Source organism: Aquarana catesbeiana, linkage group LG11, assembly GCF_042186555.1.
Source record: "Aquarana catesbeiana isolate 2022-GZ linkage group LG11, ASM4218655v1, whole genome shotgun sequence".
NCBI lineage: Eukaryota > Metazoa > Chordata > Amphibia > Anura > Ranidae > Aquarana > Aquarana catesbeiana.
Window position 1 is genome coordinate 14,067,909 of NC_133334.1, and position 19,539 is coordinate 14,087,447.

At 43.8% G+C, this 19,539-nt stretch overlaps 1 protein-coding gene across 3 annotated transcripts in view; it reads right to left on the reverse strand.

The window, feature by feature from the left end:
• The window catches only part of LOC141111846 (uncharacterized), a 223,456-nt gene that overhangs the window by 157,538 nt on the left and 46,379 nt on the right, over nucleotides 1-19,539 (reverse strand). The window lies entirely within an intron of this gene.

Genomic DNA, 19,539 nt, shown 5'->3' on the forward strand with positions numbered 1-19,539 from the left:
TTCGCACGATCGAGTACCATAGACTTTAACAGGGTTCGAAAGTTCGTGCAAACTTTCGGTTCGTTTGAATGTTCTGATGCGAACCGAACCGGGCAGGGGGTGTTCGACTCATCCCTAACCTCCAAAACGACCACTGCCTTGCTAAACAAGCTAAGGGTAAAGGTGATGGACTGGCCAAGCATTTCTCCAGACCTAAACCCTATTGAACATGGAGGAGTGGAAGAGGACTCCAGTGGCAACTTGTGAAGCTCTTTTGAACTTCATGCCCAAGAGGGTTAAGGCAGTGCTGGAAAACAATGGTGGCCACACAAAATAGACACTTTGGGCTCAATTTGGACATTTTCACTTAGGGGTGTACTCACTTTTGTAGCCAGCGGTTTAGACATTAATGTGTTGAGTTATTTTGAGGGGTCAGCAAATTTACACAGTTATACAAGCTGTACACTCACTACTTTACATTGTACCAAAGTGTCATTTCTTAAGTGTTATCACAGGAAAATATATAATACAATATTTACAAAAAATGTGAGGGGTGTACTCACTTCTGCAAGATAATGTGTGTATATTATAATATATATACTGTATATATATATATATATATATATATATATATATATATATATATATATATATATAAAATTACTATCTTCCCTGTCCTCTCCTTATTACTGCAGTCATCAACTCCTGCTAACTTTGAACCCATTTTTACAAAACATCCATGGCATTAGGTAATGTTCCTTCATATATATTACACTTTCATAATTTCTCCCTCATCCTTTTGCTTCTCCCAGCTCCTCCCAGCCTAATTCTGGGCCTCCATCACCTAACATTGACCAACACACCTGGCATCCCCTGTCCTCTGGCAGCAACTGCAATCCACACAATCTAGTTCTTATTCCTCTTCTTTCCAGAAGCAGCCTCTCCTTCTCATGTGCCCTTTGAAATGCCCACTCAGTCTGTAACAAAGTCACCTCTTGTCCATAACCTTTTTTTATCACTAACTGCTCTAACCTACTTGCTGTTACTAAAACATGGCTTCAAGAATTTGACTCTGCCTCTCCTATTGCTGTCTTCTATGGTGGCCTCCTCTGGATTCACTCTTCCAGACCCAGTAGATGGAATGGAGGTGGAATTGGAATCCTTCTGTACCCACAAAGCACCTTTTATGTTCTTTATTTGCCTCCTTCTCTGTCCCTCTCCTTGTTTGAAACTCACTGTATTCATCGTTTTTCTCCAGTTTATTTTATAACTGCAGTGACCTATAGGGATGGGCGAACGGTTCGATCTGAGCATAAGTTTGGGCCGAACTTTGGTTGTTCGGATGTTCGGCGAACAACGAACAATATGCAGTATTCACGGCAAATTCGAAAGCCATGGAACCCCGTTAAAGTCTATGGGACATTAACATGAAAAACCAAAAGTGCTAATTTTAAAGACTTATATGCAAGTTATTGCCATAAAAAGTGTTTGGGGCCCCTGGGTCCTGCCCCAGGGGACATGTATCAATGCAAAAACTTTTTTTTTAAATGGCAGTTTTTTTCGGGAGCAGTGATTTTAATAATGCTTAAAGTGAAACTATAAAAATGAAATATTCCTTTAAATATTGTGCCTGGGGGTGTCCCTAGTCTGCCTGTAAAGTGGCGCATTTTTCCCGTGTTTAGAACAATACCACAGCAAAATTACATTTCTAAAGGAAAAAATTTCATTTAAAACAGATTAAAACACTACACAAAGAATCAGGCCCGGACCACTACAACCTTAGCAAACAGATGACACTGGAAGTCTTAAACATAGCTGTACTCTTTATTGTTTGTGACATAAAGATAAGCCCTAGCAAGACCAAACCCAGTATACACCCCTCCTCACTGCCAAAAAAAACTATTTGATCACTGTTGCTATCACCTGTTCACGCAGTCCCTGTCAACTCTTTTCTACCTTTAACTCTGTACCTCGTCCTTCACTGCCTTCATCGACCATACAACAAAAAAAAGTGTTACATAACATTAAATCCTTTATAATTTACATTGCACTTACATATTCCTGTGTAATGCCCGACACTAAGAAAACAGCACTTTACACTGTCGACTGCAGCCGCAGCCTCCGGGATGACGTCATTCAAACCTGGGAGGAGCATGCAATCTTAATATATTTTAACCACTTCAATACTGGGACTATTCTGGCACTTCTCTCCTTCATGTAAAAATCATCATTTTTTTGCTAGAAAATTACTCAGAACCCCCAAACATTATTACAAAAACATTTTCATGAATTAAAAAAATAACAAAACAGTAAAGTTATCCCAATTATTTTGTATAATGTGAAAGATGATGTTACTACGAGTAAATAGATACCTAACATGTCACGCTTTAAAATTGCGCACAATCACGGAATGGCGCCAAACTTAATTACTTAAAAATCTCCATAGGCGACGCTTAAAATTCTTTTTGCAGGTTACCAGTTTAGAGTTACAGAGGAGGTCTAGTGCTAGAATTGTTGCACATGCTCTAACGCACGTGGCGATACCTCACATGTGTGGTTTGAGCGGCGTTTACATATAACCTTGTGTAGAACTCATAGTGAGCCTGCTCATTTGTGAGGCTGTTGGAACTCTGTCCAAGTGGAACTGGTCTAAGTGGTGAGTAGGGATAAGCCGAACACCCCCGGTTCGGTTCGCACCAGAATCTGCGAACGGACCGAAAATTCGCACGAACATTAGAACCCCATTGAAGTCTATGGGACTCGAACATTTGAAATCAAAAGTGCTCATTTTAAAGGCTAATTTGCATGGTATTGTCCTAACAAGGGTTTGGGGACCCGGGTCCTGCCCCAGGGGACATGTATCAATGCAAAAAAAACTTTTTAAAACGGCCGTTTTTTCGGGAGCAGTGATTTTAATGATGCTTAAAGTAAAAAATAAAAAGTGAAATATTCCTTTAAATATCATACCTGGGGTGTGTCTGTAAAGTAGCACGTGTTTCCCGTGTTTAGAACAGTCCCTGCACAATATGTCATTTTTAAGAGAAAAAAATGTCATTTAATACTGCTTGCGGCTTTAATGTAATGTCAGGTCCTGGCAATATGGATGAAAATCAGTGAGACAAACGGCATGGGTACCCCCCAGTCCATTACCAGGCCCTTTGGGTCTTGTATGGATATTAAGGGGAACCCCGCACCCAAATTAAAATAAGGAAAGGTGTGGGGCCACCAGGCCCTATATACTCTGAACAGCAGTATACAGACGGTGCAAACAAGACAGGGACTGTAGGTTTGTTGTTAAGTAGAATCTCTTTGTAATTTTGAACGGGTAAATTTTTAACGTGTTTAGCTCCAGCCAAAAAATCTTTTTTAAGCTTTTTGGAAAACATAGGGAAGGGTTATCACCCCTGTGACATTTGTTTTGCTGTCTTTCCTCCTCTTCAGAAGATTTCACCTCACTTTTTGTCCCAATGACAAATGTTTTTGGAAATTTGGGGTTTTTTGTGGAACAAGGATTGGAAAGCATCAGTGGAAAGGAGAAATTTTTTTCCAATAATAACTCTTACAGGGGAGAATTTCCCTTCCTAGGGGTAGATTTCATCTCACTTCCTGTTGTCTCCTTCCGTTTGCAAGTAGGAGTCGTTTGTAAGTTAGATGTTTGAAAGTAGGGTCCTGCCCTACATACTTAGCAGAAATTTGGGCCTTAGGTGTTGTTGTGGCCACAACACTATAAGCCCTCACAGGGCCCTGCTGTGAAATATTAGATCAAGAATTGTAATTACATGCCCCTGTTGAACAGGGGCAGAAAAATTGGGCCTTTGGTGGTGGTGCTGGTGCCACAACACTGTAAGTCCTCACTCGCACTTGGTGGGCGCAGAAATGGGCCCTGCTGTGAAATATTAGATCAAGAATTGTAATTACATGCCGCTGTTGAACAGGGGCTGAAAAATTAGGCCTTGGGCACTGGTGATGGTGCCACAACACTGCAACCCCTCACAGATACTCTAGTTGGAATGCAGAAATGAGCCCTGCTGCAAAGTATTGCATCAAAAATTGTAATTACACGCCCCTGTTAAACAGGGGCTGAAAAATTGGGCCTTAGGCACTGGTGCTGGTGCCACAACACTGCAACCCCTCACAGATACTCTAGTTGGAATGCAGAAATGAGCCCTGCTGCAAAGTATTGCATCAAAAATTGTAATTACACGCCCCTGTTAAACAAGGGCTGAAAAATTGGGCCTTAGGCACTGGTGGTGGCGCCCAGAACCAAAAATGTTCTTACAAGCTATCAGTGTGATCATTGAGGAGGAAGAGGATAATTACTCAGGGATAGTCACTCAGCATCAGCATAGGCAGTCTTTGAAGGGATCTGAGATTTCAAAAAAAATTATTCGGTTACATCAGCATCAGGTGCTTGGTAGCTGGTGGTGATCCAAGACTGATTCATTTTTATGAAGGTCAGTCGATCGACCGAGTCGGTGGACAGACGCACCCTGTGATCGGTTACAAAGCCTCCAGCAGCATTGAATGTGCATTCCGAAAGAAGGCTGGATGCAGAACAGGCCAGTAGCTCAATTGCATACTGTGCAAGCTCTGGCCAGTGATCCATCCTCAAGACCCAGTAACCCAGAGGATTTTCGGTGGGAAAGGTGTCCAAGTCAGATCTTGCCCCTAGGTATTCCTGCACCATGTAAAACGCTGGCGATGGTTGCTGGAACCGATCATACCTTGGGGCTGCGGACCAAAAAATTGTCTGAACGCATCAGTCAGACGGCCACCTTCTCCACCGCTCCTTCTTTGACTGACCGAAGCCTCAGCAACACGTTGTCCAGAAACAGGAGTTTGTAACCTCCCAGTCTCTGGGAACATGTTGAACAGACCTTTCTGCAAGGCTTCCCAAAGATGTTTAATCCTCTGCTCCCTCTGCGATGGCAAGATGAGGTCCGCAACCTTACCCTTGTAACGTGGATCAAGGAGGGTTGCCAGCCAGTATTGGTCCTTCTCCTTGATACCACGTATACAAGGATCCTTACGCAGGCTTTGCAGGATCAGGGAGGCCATGCAGCGTATTTTTGCTGAGGCATTCGGTCCGGAGTCCTCTGGGTCACTAAGGACAACATGGTCCGCAGCCACCTCCTCCCAGCCACGTACAAATCCATGTGTTTCTTGGGACTGATCCCTTAAAGACTGCTGCTGATGCTGAGTGCCAGGCTCCACCTCCATACTGACACAATCTTCCTCCTCCTCCTCCTCCTCTTCCTGTGTGATCGGCAGGCACGCAGGAACACTGTCTGGATAAAGGGGGCCTTGAGAGCTAAGGAAGTCCTCCTCTTTCTGCCTCAAGTGCCCTGTCCATTATTCCACGCAGCGTGTGCTCCAACAGGTGGACAAGGGACAGTGTCACTGATGCATGCACTGTCACTGCTCACCATCCTCGTGGCCTCCTCAAATGGTGACAGAACAGTACATGCATCCCTGATCATGGCCCACTGGCGTGGGGAAAAAAAAACAAGCTCCCCTGACACTGTCCTGGTGCCATAGTCGCACAGGTACTCATTGATGGCCCTCTGCTGCATGTGCAGCCACTGCAGCATGGCCAACGTTGAGTTCCACTTGGTGGGCATGTCACAGATTAGGCGGTTCTTGGACAGGTTAAATTCCTTTTGGAGGTCCGCCAGCCGAGCACTGGCATTATATGACCGGCGGAAATGCACACAGACTTTCCTGGCCTGCCTCAGGACATCCTGTAAGCCCGGGTACCTGCCCAAGAACCGCTGCACCGCCAAGTTAAGGACGTGAGCCAAACAGGGCACATGGGTCATTTGTCCCTGTCAGAGGGCAGAGAGGAGGTTGGTGCCATTGTCGCAAACCACCATTCCTGCCTTAAGTTGGCGAGGCGTCAACCACCTCTGAACCTGCATAGCTCTGATGAAAAGAGGACTCTCCCCTCGAAACGCGTTAGCTGATTGTGACGTCTGTGCTTTCCTCCACGACCCTTGGAAGGTTTCGCTCATCCCAAATCGCAGGCTGTCTATCGGTGCGATTTTATGTTGTGCCTCCTCCACCAATTGCTTGTGAGTTATTTCTTTTATTATTTTTATTTAATAAATGTTTTAAAAGTTAATGCACAAGGCTGGTGCGCCCCTGTCTTTTTATTTCGGTTTCTACTAGGATCTCTATCGTTGAGGGCAGCAAGGCCTGTGTCTACGTATTATACATGGTGATCCACCTGTGCGCAGGAGTTGCTTTTTTCTTTTTTTTTTTTTTTTTTTTTTTTTCTTTTTTACCTCTGAACCTGCCCCTGCAGAGCTGACAGAACCTCTGCCCCAGTGTGGCTCCTGTCCCCCAAGCACACCAGCTCAAGCACCACATGGCATCTTTTGGCCTGCGTACTTGCGTAGCCCCTTGAACGGCTACGGAGCACCGCTGGTTCTGAGGACAAAGCACAGGAAGAGGCCATGGAGGAAGAAGAAGAGGAGGGGGTGGAGGAGAGAGGTGTGTCACAATCATTAGCATTTTGGAGGCGTGGTGGCGGAACAACCTCCAACACTACTGCACCTTGTCCTGCATCCTTCCCAGCTGCCAGCAGAGTCACCCAATGCGCCGTGAAACTTAGGTAACGTCCCTGTCCATGCCTGCTGGACCATGAGTCAGTGGTAATATGCACCTTACCGCTGACTGCCCTGTCCAGCGAAGCATGGACATTGCCTTCCACATGCCGGTAGAGAGCCGGAATCGCCTTCTGTGAGAAAAAGTGGCGTTTGGGTACCTGCCACTAAGGAACCGCACATTCCACAAACTCACGGAAGGGGGCAGAGTCTACCAACTGAAAAGGCAGCAGTTGAAGTGCTAGCAATTTTGCCAAGCTAGCATTCAACCGCTGGGCATGTGGATGGCTGGGAGCAAACTTCTTTCAGCGGTGCAGCAGCTGGGGCAGGGAAATTTACCTGGTACAATCTAATCTGACGTCGGTGTACCAAAAGCAGATTGCCCACAAGTACTTGGCTGTGACACACCTAATTCTACACCTTCATTCCTCTCAATGCAGGTCTCAGAGAGGACTGAAGGTATAGTGGGGTTGGAGATCTCAGCTGATGAGGAGCAAGGAGAGGTCCTCTTTGTTCTTTGGTGTGGGTCTTTTAGATACGCTTGCCAATGAACTGCATGGCAGGTCAACATATGTCTGGTCAAGCATGTGGTACCCAAGCGGGAGATGTTTTGGCCACGCGAGATACGCTTGAGACATATGTTGCAAATAGCAGCGGTGCGATCTGATGCACTCGTCTCAAAAAAGGCCCACACCAAAGAACTTTTTGAATAACGCGCAGAGACTGCAGCGCCCTGCACATGTGGAGCTTTGGGGTGTGATGCAGTCAATGTGCTGCCCTTAGGCTGGCCCCTGGAGGGCATCCTGCCTCGTTGGTGATGTGCCGCCTCCTCCTCCTCCTCTCTCCTATCAGGCACCCACGTTGAGTCAGTGACCTCATCATCCCCTCCCTCCTCATCACTGGAGCAAACCTGGCAGTATGCTGCAGCAGGGGGAGCATGACTGCCAGATTGCTGTCCTTCTTGGGCACCCCCTCTGTCCGTGCTCACGTTACTGCCTTCATCAAGCTCAGTATCATCATCAGAGCCTTCCAAACGCTGGGCATCCTCCTGGAGCATGTACCCAACACTGTGGTCAAACAGTTCGAGGGACTCCTCAGGAGGACATGGTGGGGCTAGGGAAGGAGTCACTGATGACATTGAACCAAGGGAAGAGGCCGCTGCTTTGCCAGACAAACTACCCTGGGCATGGGTGAGAGAGGATGAGGAGGATGAGGACGGCTTGGTCATCCACTCGACCAAGTCTTCCGCATGTTGCAGCTCAACACGGCCAGCTGCCGAAAAAAAGGCCAAGCGTGTCCCACGGCCACGTGCTGATGAGGATGCACCGTCTCCACGACTAGACACAGAGCCTGCTTGCCCTCTCTTATTGGCTTGTGACTGTCTGCCTCTCCTTCTTGGCCTTCCAGACATACTAATGGCCTGTAGCTGCACTAAGCTGGGATATATATCTATATATATATATATATATGTATGTACTGATACTGCAGCTAGCAAAATCAACTGCCTGCCTGTAGTATGAGAACACCACCAACCTTCTACAGGTAGCATTAGCTGAACACTGTGCAGAGCTCGCAAAAAACTAACTTGTAGCTTTTTTAGCTGCCTGCAGTAGTGATAGGATCAGGAAAACACCACCAACCTTCTACAGGTAGCTTTAGCTGAACACTGTGCAGAGCTCGCAAAAAAATAACTTGTAGGTTTAGCTGGACACTGTGAGGAGGACGCACCGCACTAACTTGTAGTTTTAGCTGAACACTGTGAGCAGGACGCACCGCACTAACTTGTAGTTTTAGCTGAACACTGTGAGGTGGACGCACCGCACTAACTTGTAGTTTTAGCTGAACACTGTGAGCAGGCCGCACCGCACTAACTTGTAGTTTTAGCTGAACACTGTGCAGAGGTCTCACTACACTAACTTGTAGGTTTAGCTGAACACTGTGAGCAGGACGCACCCCACTAACTTGTAGTTTTAGCTGAACATTGTCAGCAGGACGCACTACACTAACTTGTAGTTTTAGCTGAACACTGTGAGCAGGACGCACTGCACTAACTTGTAGTTTTAGCTGAACACTGTGAGCAGGACGCTCTGCACTAACTGTAAATAGTCTAGCTGCCTGACTGTGGTACTAATAGGATCAAAAGAACACCAGCAATTTTCTTCAGGTAGCTGTATTTACTGTAACAAGACAAGCCTGCCTGTCAGTAAGAAGATAACAGGAACGGATCTAGCTAAACTGAATACAGTGTATATATATATATATATATATATATATATATATATGCGCAACACCTGGGATGCATATATGAAACAGAGATTATTAGTCGGCTTATTGACTGCAAAATGTGCCACGTCCAATAGTTAAATCATCAAGCAAGAAGAAAGTTCCCCTAATGGTGGACTTTAAAGGCACGTATATATGGATATAAGAGGAGATTTGTAATGTATAGAAAAAACATTTATTCATTTCAGAAACATTTTAAAAAATATCAACAACAGTATGACTTATAGCAAACAGTAAAGGGAATGCGGTTTATGCATTTATACATATGTTGGACATTGATACCAATATATTTGCCACCGACGCGTTTCGGAGAAATTGAGCCTCCTTCAGGGGTGGGTGTGAGTTATATCAAGGGTTTCTAAATTGGAGATAATGTATTTAACAAGGAGATCATGAGTATGTGTACATCTCAGGCTTTTACAGATAAAGGTACATATCATGTTTACATTACACTCACATTGGTAATATGTAGCTTGGCTTCGCATTCCAAACAAGGAGTTAAAAACAGAGGCGCTGACACTGTCTGCCCATCCGGTGTGTTTCCCAGTTGTGATCAATATGGGTTGACTATCATACCCAAGGTCTTAATGTTTCATGTGTAGCAAGTACAGATGACTAGGTGAAAGGTATGTGGATAGGTTTACTTCCTCATATACTAGAGGAGAAGGCCTGTATATGTGGGGCATAGAAAAGTGTTGGATCTGAGGTTCCACTGAGGCCAGATGCGGGTCCTGTAGAGTGTAGAAATGTAGAAGTATGTAATAACCGATCAATAATATCAGGTGTAACTTATTTGTAAGAAAAAAGGTGTTTTATAGTAATGGGGGTACAACATACCTGATCCGGCCAATGTAGAAGATTTAGGAAAGAGTCATGAGAGTAACTGGTATACGTTATGTATCCCAGGTGGCTGGAAGAGAATGGTACAGAGGGGGGAAGGGGGAAAAAATTAGGATATAATTAGATAAATTAATAATTTATCCAATTAGGGGTTGTAGACAATAAAGGATATATGTATATCTAGGGGGTTAATATAGTTCAGATATGTCTGGATTGTCTTAGGTAGGATGGTAGTGATTGATTAGATGTAGATCAGATTAGTGAAGAAAAAGAGAGGGGGGGGAGAGAAAAACAAAAAAGGAAAAAAGAAAAAAAGAAAAAAAAAAAAGAGAAAAGAGAAAGATGAAAAACGGGGGGGGGGGGAATTTATTGGAAGGGGGAAGGGGAAAAGAGAGAGGGGAGAATGGGGAAGGAGGAGGGGGGGGAAGAAGGAAAAAGAAAAGAGAAAAAGGAGAGACACAAAGACAGAGAGAAAAAAGGAGAAAAAAGAAAGAGAACAAGAGGGGAACAGAGGAGAGAGGGAGCAGCTATAGAAAGTCTCTCACAGCTGCAGCGATACACTTGTGTAAATAGAGCAGCGTGGAAATAAAAATAAAAATAGAGGCATGAATAGTGTGTTTATTGGGAATGGCAGAGGAAGCATGTGGATTTAATGAGAGTAGTAGATAATGTAATAGGATACTCACTTTTAGTATAGTATATACTTTTTTGACATCAGCCCAGACCGACAGCGTCCTGCACACAAGAGCGGACGCTCGGTCTGGGCTGTGTGAGAGCATACCCGCCGACTACACCCGCCGGAACATGTGGCTTCCCCGGCGGACGCTCAGGCGGCTTTGTGTGCCGAGTAAACCGCAGATCACCAATAGGGATATTGAAGGCACAAGTTGCCATATATAGATAGAGAGCATGTAGATCACAATTTTGGGAAAAACAGCGCTGGCTGACAGTATTACAGGCTGGGATTTCTCATGTAATGAAAAGCAGGTTACAAGAAGTAAATGCTGTAGATACATACATAGATTGCACTATATAATAAAAAATATTTTACAGGCTGAAATTATTCATGTAATGAAAAACAGGTTGTAAAACATAATAGATACAATTACATCTATAAATTACACTAATCCAAGGAAAACTACATAGACCTTTCACCTAGTCATCTGTACTTGCTACACATGAAACATTAAGACCTTGGGTATGATAGTCAACCCGTATTGATCGCAATTGGGAAACACACCGGATGGGCAGACAGTGTCAGCGCCTCTGTTTTTAACTGTTTGGAATGCGAAGCCAAGCTACATATTACATCATGTGAGTGTAATGTAAACATGATATGTACCTTTATCTGTAAAAGCCTGAGATGTACACATACTCATGATCTCCTTGTTAAATACATTATCTCCAATTTAGAAACCCTTGATATAACTCACACCCACCCCTGAAGAAGGAGGCTCAATTTCTCCGAAACGCGTCGGGTGCAAATATATTGGTATTAATGTCCAACATATGTATAAATGCATAAACCGCATTCCCTTTACTGTTTGCTATAAGTCATACTGTTGTTGATATTTTTTAAAATGTTTCTGAAATGAATAAATGTTTTTTCTATACATTACAAATCTCCTCTTATATCCATATATACGTGCCTTTAAAGTCCACCATTAGGGGAACTTTCTTCTCACCTGGGATGCATATATATAGACAATACACTGTAAGTGCAGCTAACTCACTGATTGTCCTGCCTAATCTATCTAACTCAAATCAAATGTCACTGTCTGTCTCTCTCTCTCTCTATCTATGAACGCCGGAACACACACTACACAGGGCCGCCATGCTGGTGGCCTTATATAGTGTGGGGCGTGTACTAAATCCCCTGAGCCATAATTGGCCAAAGCCTCCTTGGCTTTGGCCAATTACGGCTCTCTGTTCAGATGGCGCTGTGATTGGCCAAGCATGCGGGTCATAGTGCATGCTTGGCCAATCATCAGCCAGTAATGCACTGCGATTCCGCAGTGAACTACGGGCCGTGATGCGCCACACGAATTTGGCGCGAACAGCCCATATCGTTCGCAATTCGGCGAACAGACGATGTTCGAGCCGAACATGGGTTCGACTCGAACACGAAGCTCATCCCTAGTGGTGAGTTAAACCAGAGGGGGGACCTTGAGTGGAGAGTGAACAAGTCTTGCTTTTTGATTGCTGGGTTGCATTCTTGGGGCTTTTCCTTGTAGCTTTTCAATCACCTTTTTCTGTCACTTTTTAAACAGCTCTTTTTTTTTCTTTGCTTCCTTCAAGCTACTAATTAAGGGGAGTGGTAATTTCTCAAAGGTGCTTGATGTCTATATAACCTTGTGTAGAACTCATAGTGAGTCTGCTCATTTGTGAGTCTGCTGGAACTCTGTCCAAGTTGAACTGGTCTAAGTGGTGAGTTAAAACCAGAGTTTAAAACAGGAGGTTATAACAGAGGTCATAGTACCTGTGTAGTGTGAGTACCTGAGTGTTGTCTGAGTAGTGCGTGTGGCTCGTTAGTACTTGTGTATTGTGTACTGTATACTTGTGTATTGGGGGTGCACGAAGGTCTGCGAGTAGCCTGCGAGTGCACGTAGATCTGCGAGTGCACGTGGGTCTGCGAGTGCACGTGGGTCTGCGACTATTCTGCGAGTGCACGTAGTTCTGCGACTGTTCTGCGAGTGCACGTAGGTCTGTGAGTACCTGTGTATTGTCTTGTTGCGTACCTGTGTATTGTCTTGAGTATTCGTTTTAGGAAGCTAGCTGTTAGGGTATTTGGACAGGGTATAATACCCAATCCTCACTAAATTTAATAGGTACGATGCCCGGCGGGTGTGGAGAGGTGACTCTTTGTACATCTTGCATTCCTTGATCATCCGATCGAGGGTGAATACTGCTGTGTAAAATGTAAGCACATTGTTTCCCTGGAAGCCCAGGTTCTGAATCTGGGGAAGCAACTGTCAGCACTGAGAAGTCCCTCCATACTAAAGGAGAGCCAGGAACGTACACGGCAGGTGCCGGCAGGGGCCATCACAGAGGCGAGTGGAGACAAAGAGGTGCAGGCACTAGCAAAGAGTAGATGGGTGACAGTCAGGAGGGGTAGAGGGGGAAGTGCCAGGGAGGCCGATCCAGGACTGGAGCATTCCAATAAGCACGCTCCATTGAGTGACATTGGTGAAACCAGTCAGGGACCAGCACTGCTGGAGCTGAGGGACTCTCCTAGCTGCCGGGGGAAGAACTCCTCCAGTGAGAGTGGGGGGGCAGCGAAGGGAAAGGAAAGACAGATTCTGGTGGTAGGGGACTCAATTCTTAGGACAGAGAGGGCAATCTGTAACAAAGACCTGAAGTGCCAAACAGTATGTTGTCTACCGGGCTTCGGGTTCGGCACATCACGGATCTGGTGGACAGATTACTGGGAGGGGCTGGGGAAGATCCAGCTGTCATGGTGAACGTTGGCACCAATGACAAAGTCAGAGGCAGATGGAGTGTCCGAAAAAACTATTTTAGGGACTTAGGAGCTAAATTGAGGAAAAGGACCTCCAAGGTAGTATTCTCAGGAATACTACCTGTACATCGAGCCACACCAGAAAGGCAGAGGGGGATTAGGGAAGTAAACAAGTGGCTGAAGAGCTGGTGTAGTAAGGAGGGGTTTGGGTTCCTGGAGGACTGGGCCGACTTCTCAGTCGATAACCAGTACTATAGAAGGGACGGACTGCACCTAAATTAGGAGGGTGCAGATCAGCTGGGAATGAAGATGGCCAAAAAGTTAGAGGGGTTTTTAAACTAGGCGATGGGGGGAGGGTCCAGAGGTAGAGATAGTCAGTGCGGAAGATATTCCAGAGGGTAGTATTGGCGGCATTAGTGGTAGGTTGACCAAAGCACAAAAACACAAGTTAAGTATAGTAGCAAGACCTAGTTGCAATCTCGAAACACCTAATACAAGGACAATATGCGACCGGTCTAAACTATGTGGCATGTTCACCAATGCCAGGAGCACGGCGGACAAGATGGGTGAACTAGAGATACTGTTTTACGAGGAGGATTTGGATTTTGTGGGAATTTCAGAGACCTGGTTCAACAGCTCTCATGATTGGCTGGCAAACATTCAAGGGTATACCCTTTACCGCAAGGATAGAGAGGGTAAAAAAGGGGTAGGGGTATGCCTATATATCAAGAATAATGTACAAGTGAATGTGAGAGATGACATTACTGAGGGAGCTAGGGAGGAGGTGGAATCCTTATGGGTAGAGCTCCAAAGGGATGAAGCTAAGGGGAAAATAATACTGGGAGTATGCTATAGGCCCCCTAACCTGAGGGAGGAAGTGGAGACAGATCTCCTATCACAATTTGGATTAGCAGCAAGGATGGGAAGTCATAATGGGGGATTGTAATTATCCAGACATAGACTGGGCGGAGGGAACCGTGCATTCATTTAAGGCTCACCAGTTCCTTAATGTCTTGCAGGACAATTTTATGGGTCAGATGGTAGACGCACCAACTAGAAATAAAACATTACTGGATTACTAGACATTACGGATGTGGCAATTTAGGTAACAGCGATCACAGGTCAATTAGTTTCAGTATAAATCACACAAATAGGAAACATAAAGGGAATACAAAGACACTAAATTTCAAAAGAGCCAACTTCCCTAAACTACGAACCTTGCTAAAAGGCATAAATTGGGACAAAATATTAGGAACAAAGAACATGGAGGAGAGATGGGTTTGCTTTAAGAGCATATTAAATAAGGGCATTAGCCAATGCATCCCATTGAGTAATACATTTAAAAGAGCGAACAAAAGTCCTGGATGGCTTAACTCCAATGTAAAAATGCATATAAAAGCAAAGGAGAAGGCCTTCAAAAAATACAAGTTTGAGGGATCATCCTCAGCATTCAGACTTTATAAAGAATGCAATAAGAAATGTAAGGGTGCAATTAGGATGGCTAAGATAGAACATGAAAGACACATAGCGGAGTAGAGCAAAAAAAATTCCAAGAAATTCTTTAAGTATGTAAACAGTAAAAAAGGGAGGACAGACCATATTGGCCCCATAAAGAATGAGGAAGGACATCTGGTTACAAAGAATGGGGAGATGGCGAAGGTATTGAATTTATTCTTCTCCTCAGGCTTCACTAGTGAATCGGGGGGCTTCAGTAACCAAAACTGCAGTGTTTATCCTCAGGACACAACACAGGAAGCACCTCCATGGTTAACAGAGAACAGAATTAAAATCAGACTTGAGAAATTTAACATTATTAAATCACCGGGACCAGATGGCTTGCATCCGAGGGTACTTAGGGAACCCAGTCAAGTGATCGCCAGACCATTGTTCCTAATTTTTACAGACAGTCTACTGACTGGAATGGTACCAGCTGATTGGAGAAAAGCCAATTTAGCACCAATATTTAAAAAGGGCCCAGAATACATAACTGGGAATTACAGACCAGTTAGCCTAACATCAATAGTATGTAAACTCGTGGAGAGGATGAAAGGGGACTATATACAAGATTTTAGTAATGAGAACGGTATCATTAGCAGTAATCAGCATGGATTTATAAAGAATCGCTCTTGCCAAACCAATCTACTAACCTTCTATGAGAAGATGAGTTGCCATCTAGATAAAGGAAGGCCCGTAGACGTGATGTGTATCTGGATTTTGCAAAAGCATTTGACACAGTTCTCAATAAATGTTTACTGTACAAAATAAGGTCTGTTGGCATGGACCATAGGGTGAGTACATGGATTGAAAACTGGCTACAAGGGCGTGTTCAGAGGGTGGTGATAAATGGGGAGTACTCAGAATGGTCAGGGGTGGGTAGTGGGGTCCCCCAGGGTTCTGTGCTGGGACCAATCCTATTTAATTTATTCATAAACGATCTGGAGGATGGGATAAACAGTTCAATCTCTGTATTTGCAGACGATACTAAGCTAAGCAGGGCAATAACTTCTCCGCAGGATGTGGAAACCTTGCAAAAAGATCTGAACAAATTAATGGGGTGGGCAACTACATGGCAAATGAGGTTCAATGTAGAAAAATGTAAAATAATGCATTTGGGTGGCAAAAATATGAATGCAATCTATACACTGGGGGGAGAACCTCTGGGGGAATTTAGGATGGAAAAGGACCTGGGGGTCCTAGTAGATGATAGGCTCAGCAATGGCATGCAATGCCAAGCTGTTGCTAACAAAGCAAACAGAATATTGGCATTAAAAAGGGGATCAACTCCAGAGATAAAATGATAATTCTCCCACTCTACAAGACTCTGGTCCGGCTGCACCTGGAGTATGCTGTCAAGTTCTGGGCACCAGTCCTCAGGAAGGATGTACTGGAAATTGAGCGAGTACAAAGAAGGGCAACAAAGCTAATAAAGAGTCTGGAGGATCTTAGTTATGAGGAGATATAATTTCAATGTATAAATACGGGACTGGTGACCCCACAATAAAAATAAAACTTTTTCGCAGAAGAGAGTTTAACAAGACTCATGGCCACTCATTAAAATTAGAAGGAAAGAGGTTTAACCTTAAACTATGTAGAGGGTTCTTTACTGTAAGAGCAGCAAGGATGTGGAATTCCCTTCCACAGGCGGTGGTCTCAGCGGGGAGCATTGATAGCTTCAAGAAACTATTAAATAAGCACATGAATGACCGCAACATACAGGGATATACAATGTAATACTGACACATAATCACACACATAGGTTGGACTTGATGGACTTGTGTCTTTTTTCAACCTCACCTACTATGTAACTATGTGGGCGGGACTTATGTGTGTGTTCACTTCTGAGCGCGAGCTACCGGGGACAGGGGCGTTTTAATTTTTTTTTAAGTATTATTTTATTTTTTATTTTACTTAATTTTTTTTTTATTTTTACACTTTTTTAACATTTTTTTTATTACTTTTAATTCTATTACAAGGAATGTAAACATTCCTTGTAATAGGAATCTATGTGACAGGTCCTCTTTATGGAGAGATGTAGGGTCAACAAGACCCCACATCTCTCCTCCAGGCTGGAAAGCATGAGATCGGGAAAAAAAATTCACGGATCTCATGCTGACAGCCACGATCGCGGCTTCGTTTATTTCCGGGTACCCAGGCATGACGTCATAACGTCGCGCCCGGGCCTCCGACGGTCATAGAGATGACTGGTGACCATCTCTATCGTCTTCATCCAGTGCCGGCCGATTCTCCGGGCCCCCGATGGCATGGGAGAGCCCAAAAAAGCACCGGATGGCGGCGTGAGGGGGGGACGTCCCCTCCCGTCACCTATAAGAACGATCAAGCAGCAGAACTGCAGCTATGATCGTTCTTATCGTGCACAGAATCACAAAGAATGATATCTGAATGATGCATCTAGCTGCAGGCATCATTCAGATATCACCCCACAAAGTAGAGGACGTCATTTTACTATAGCCGGGTATTGAAGTGGTTAAAGGATTTTATGCTATGTGGCACTTTTTTGTGTGGTGGACGGTTGTTTCACTTTGAATTTGTTATAAATGTATAGATTAGAATTTTTCCTCTATATTGTACAACTAGATCAAATGAAGTGAAATGTTTCTTATATAGTTATTGTAGTATTTATTGTGTTTTATGAGTGAGGTCACATACTCTTTGTCATAGATTTTTTCTGCACCTTAGTGGTATTTTAGTGACTGCAGCTGTATTTAGTGTACTGGTGATACCTGTAGCACAGACTCATTTATTATTGCTATGTTTTCCCACTTCAGTCCATAATGAATGCTGCTGCCAGACTCATCCAACGCACCAAATGTTCAGTGTCTGCTACCTCTCTCTGCCGATCCCTCCATTGGCTGTCACTCACCCAATGAATAAAGTTCAAAATACTAACTGCAACCTACAAAGCCATCCACAACTCGGCCCCCAGATATATCACTGACCTAGTCTCAAAAACCAATCAAATTGTTCTCTTCACTCATACAAGGACCTCCTGCTCTCTAGCTCCCTTGTCACTTCCTCCCATACTCCAGGACTTCTCCACTGCCTCTCCCATCCTCTGTAACTCCCTACCTCAATCTGTCCAACTATCTCCTACTCTCCCACATTTAGGTGATCCCTGAAAAACTATCCCGTTAGAGAAGCCTATCCTGTCTCTACCTAATAAACTGCCTTTTATTTTTCTCCATCAGCTCATCCCCCACAGTTATTTTCTTTTGTTTTACATAACCCTTCCTCTAACAAGCAGGGCGCTCTGAATCCTCCTGCATAAACTGTTGACACTATATAAATTCTGTATAACAAAAAAAAAAAAATGGTGTAGGTTCACTGTGCCCTTATTTTTTAAACAAAATCTCACAAACTGGCTTTTAAAAAAGCCAGAAAAAATTACATTAACCACCTGTCCAACCAGCGATGTACCCGTACATCGCTAGGCTTCAAGTGGTTACACTGGGATAATGCCTGCAGCACCCCAGTACCGTTTTTTTTAGAGCCAATGATCGGCTCTCTTCTAAAACAAATCATAGCGGCTAACTAGCCACTGGATTGCTTTCCCTCCAGCCACCTTCCCTGGCTTAACCAGATCCCCCGATCAACCAGCTGAAACTTCTGCCCTCTGATCATAGAGGTGATCAAAGACCGGAAAGCCTTTGATTGCCCCTATGAAATAGGAACCCGGAAGTAATGGCCTTACATCACTTCCAGTTTCCCTGGAAGTAAATGGCCCCATTTAAAAAATTGAAAAGCATTTGATCGCACCGATCTTGGTGTTATCAGATGCTTTTAAGGTCAGAGGAGGAATCTGGGGTCTTATAGACCCCGTATCTCTCCATTAATGGGCACTTGTCACATGTGTATTGCTGTTACAAAGGATGCTTACATTGCTTGTGATGGCAATAAGTGTGATTAAAAAAAAAAAAACAACAATTAAAGCGACAGTATAAAAATAATAAAAAATAAATACAAAAATAAATAATTAAAAAAGAATTGTAAGTGCCCCCACCCATGCTCATGTGCAAAGGCAAATGCATGTGTCAGTCCTGCAAACAGCAATCATCCCACACATGTGAGGTATCACCGCAAATGTCAGATTATGAGCAGTAATTCCAGCACCAGACCTCCTCTGTAAATCTAACAGGCTTTTAAAGCATTGCCTATGGATAGTAAAATTTACATAATTTATTGCTGTTGCAAATTAGGATATATATTGTGGGTTTTTTTTATTAAAAATCAAGAAAGTGTATTTTTTCCAAACAATTACTTTTGAAAAAACGCTGCACAAATAACGTGTGACATAAAAAATTGCAACACCCACCAATTTCTTTTCTAGGGCCTCTGCTTTAAAAAAAAAAAAAAAATATATATATATATATATATATATATATATATATATATATATATATAGTGTTTGGGGGTTCTAAGTAATTTTCTAGCAGAAATTCTGATTGTTACATGTAAACAAAAAGTGCCAGAAAAGGCTCGGAGCTAAAGACCTTGATGGTGGTTCAGAAGCTCTGTTTGGGGTTTGCAGATTTCCTGTATATTAACAAACTTTTTTTCCCTTAGGAACATAAAGGACCTTTGCTGAATTTTTTAACATGTAAATCTTATGGGATGGGTTCATTCTTCATGAAGATGAATGCTGCTGTGACAGGGGCAGGGAGCGTGCACTATGAGATTTGAGGGGGAGGGAGAGCACACTGCACATGTGCAGACAGAGAATACAGCGACCTAAATAGGAGCACCTGAAAAATAGGTCCTAGTAACTACCTTTTCATTGGCTAAAACAAAAACACCCAAGCCTGAATACACATGAAAATACCGCATTTATCGGCGTATAACACGCACTATTTTCCCCTT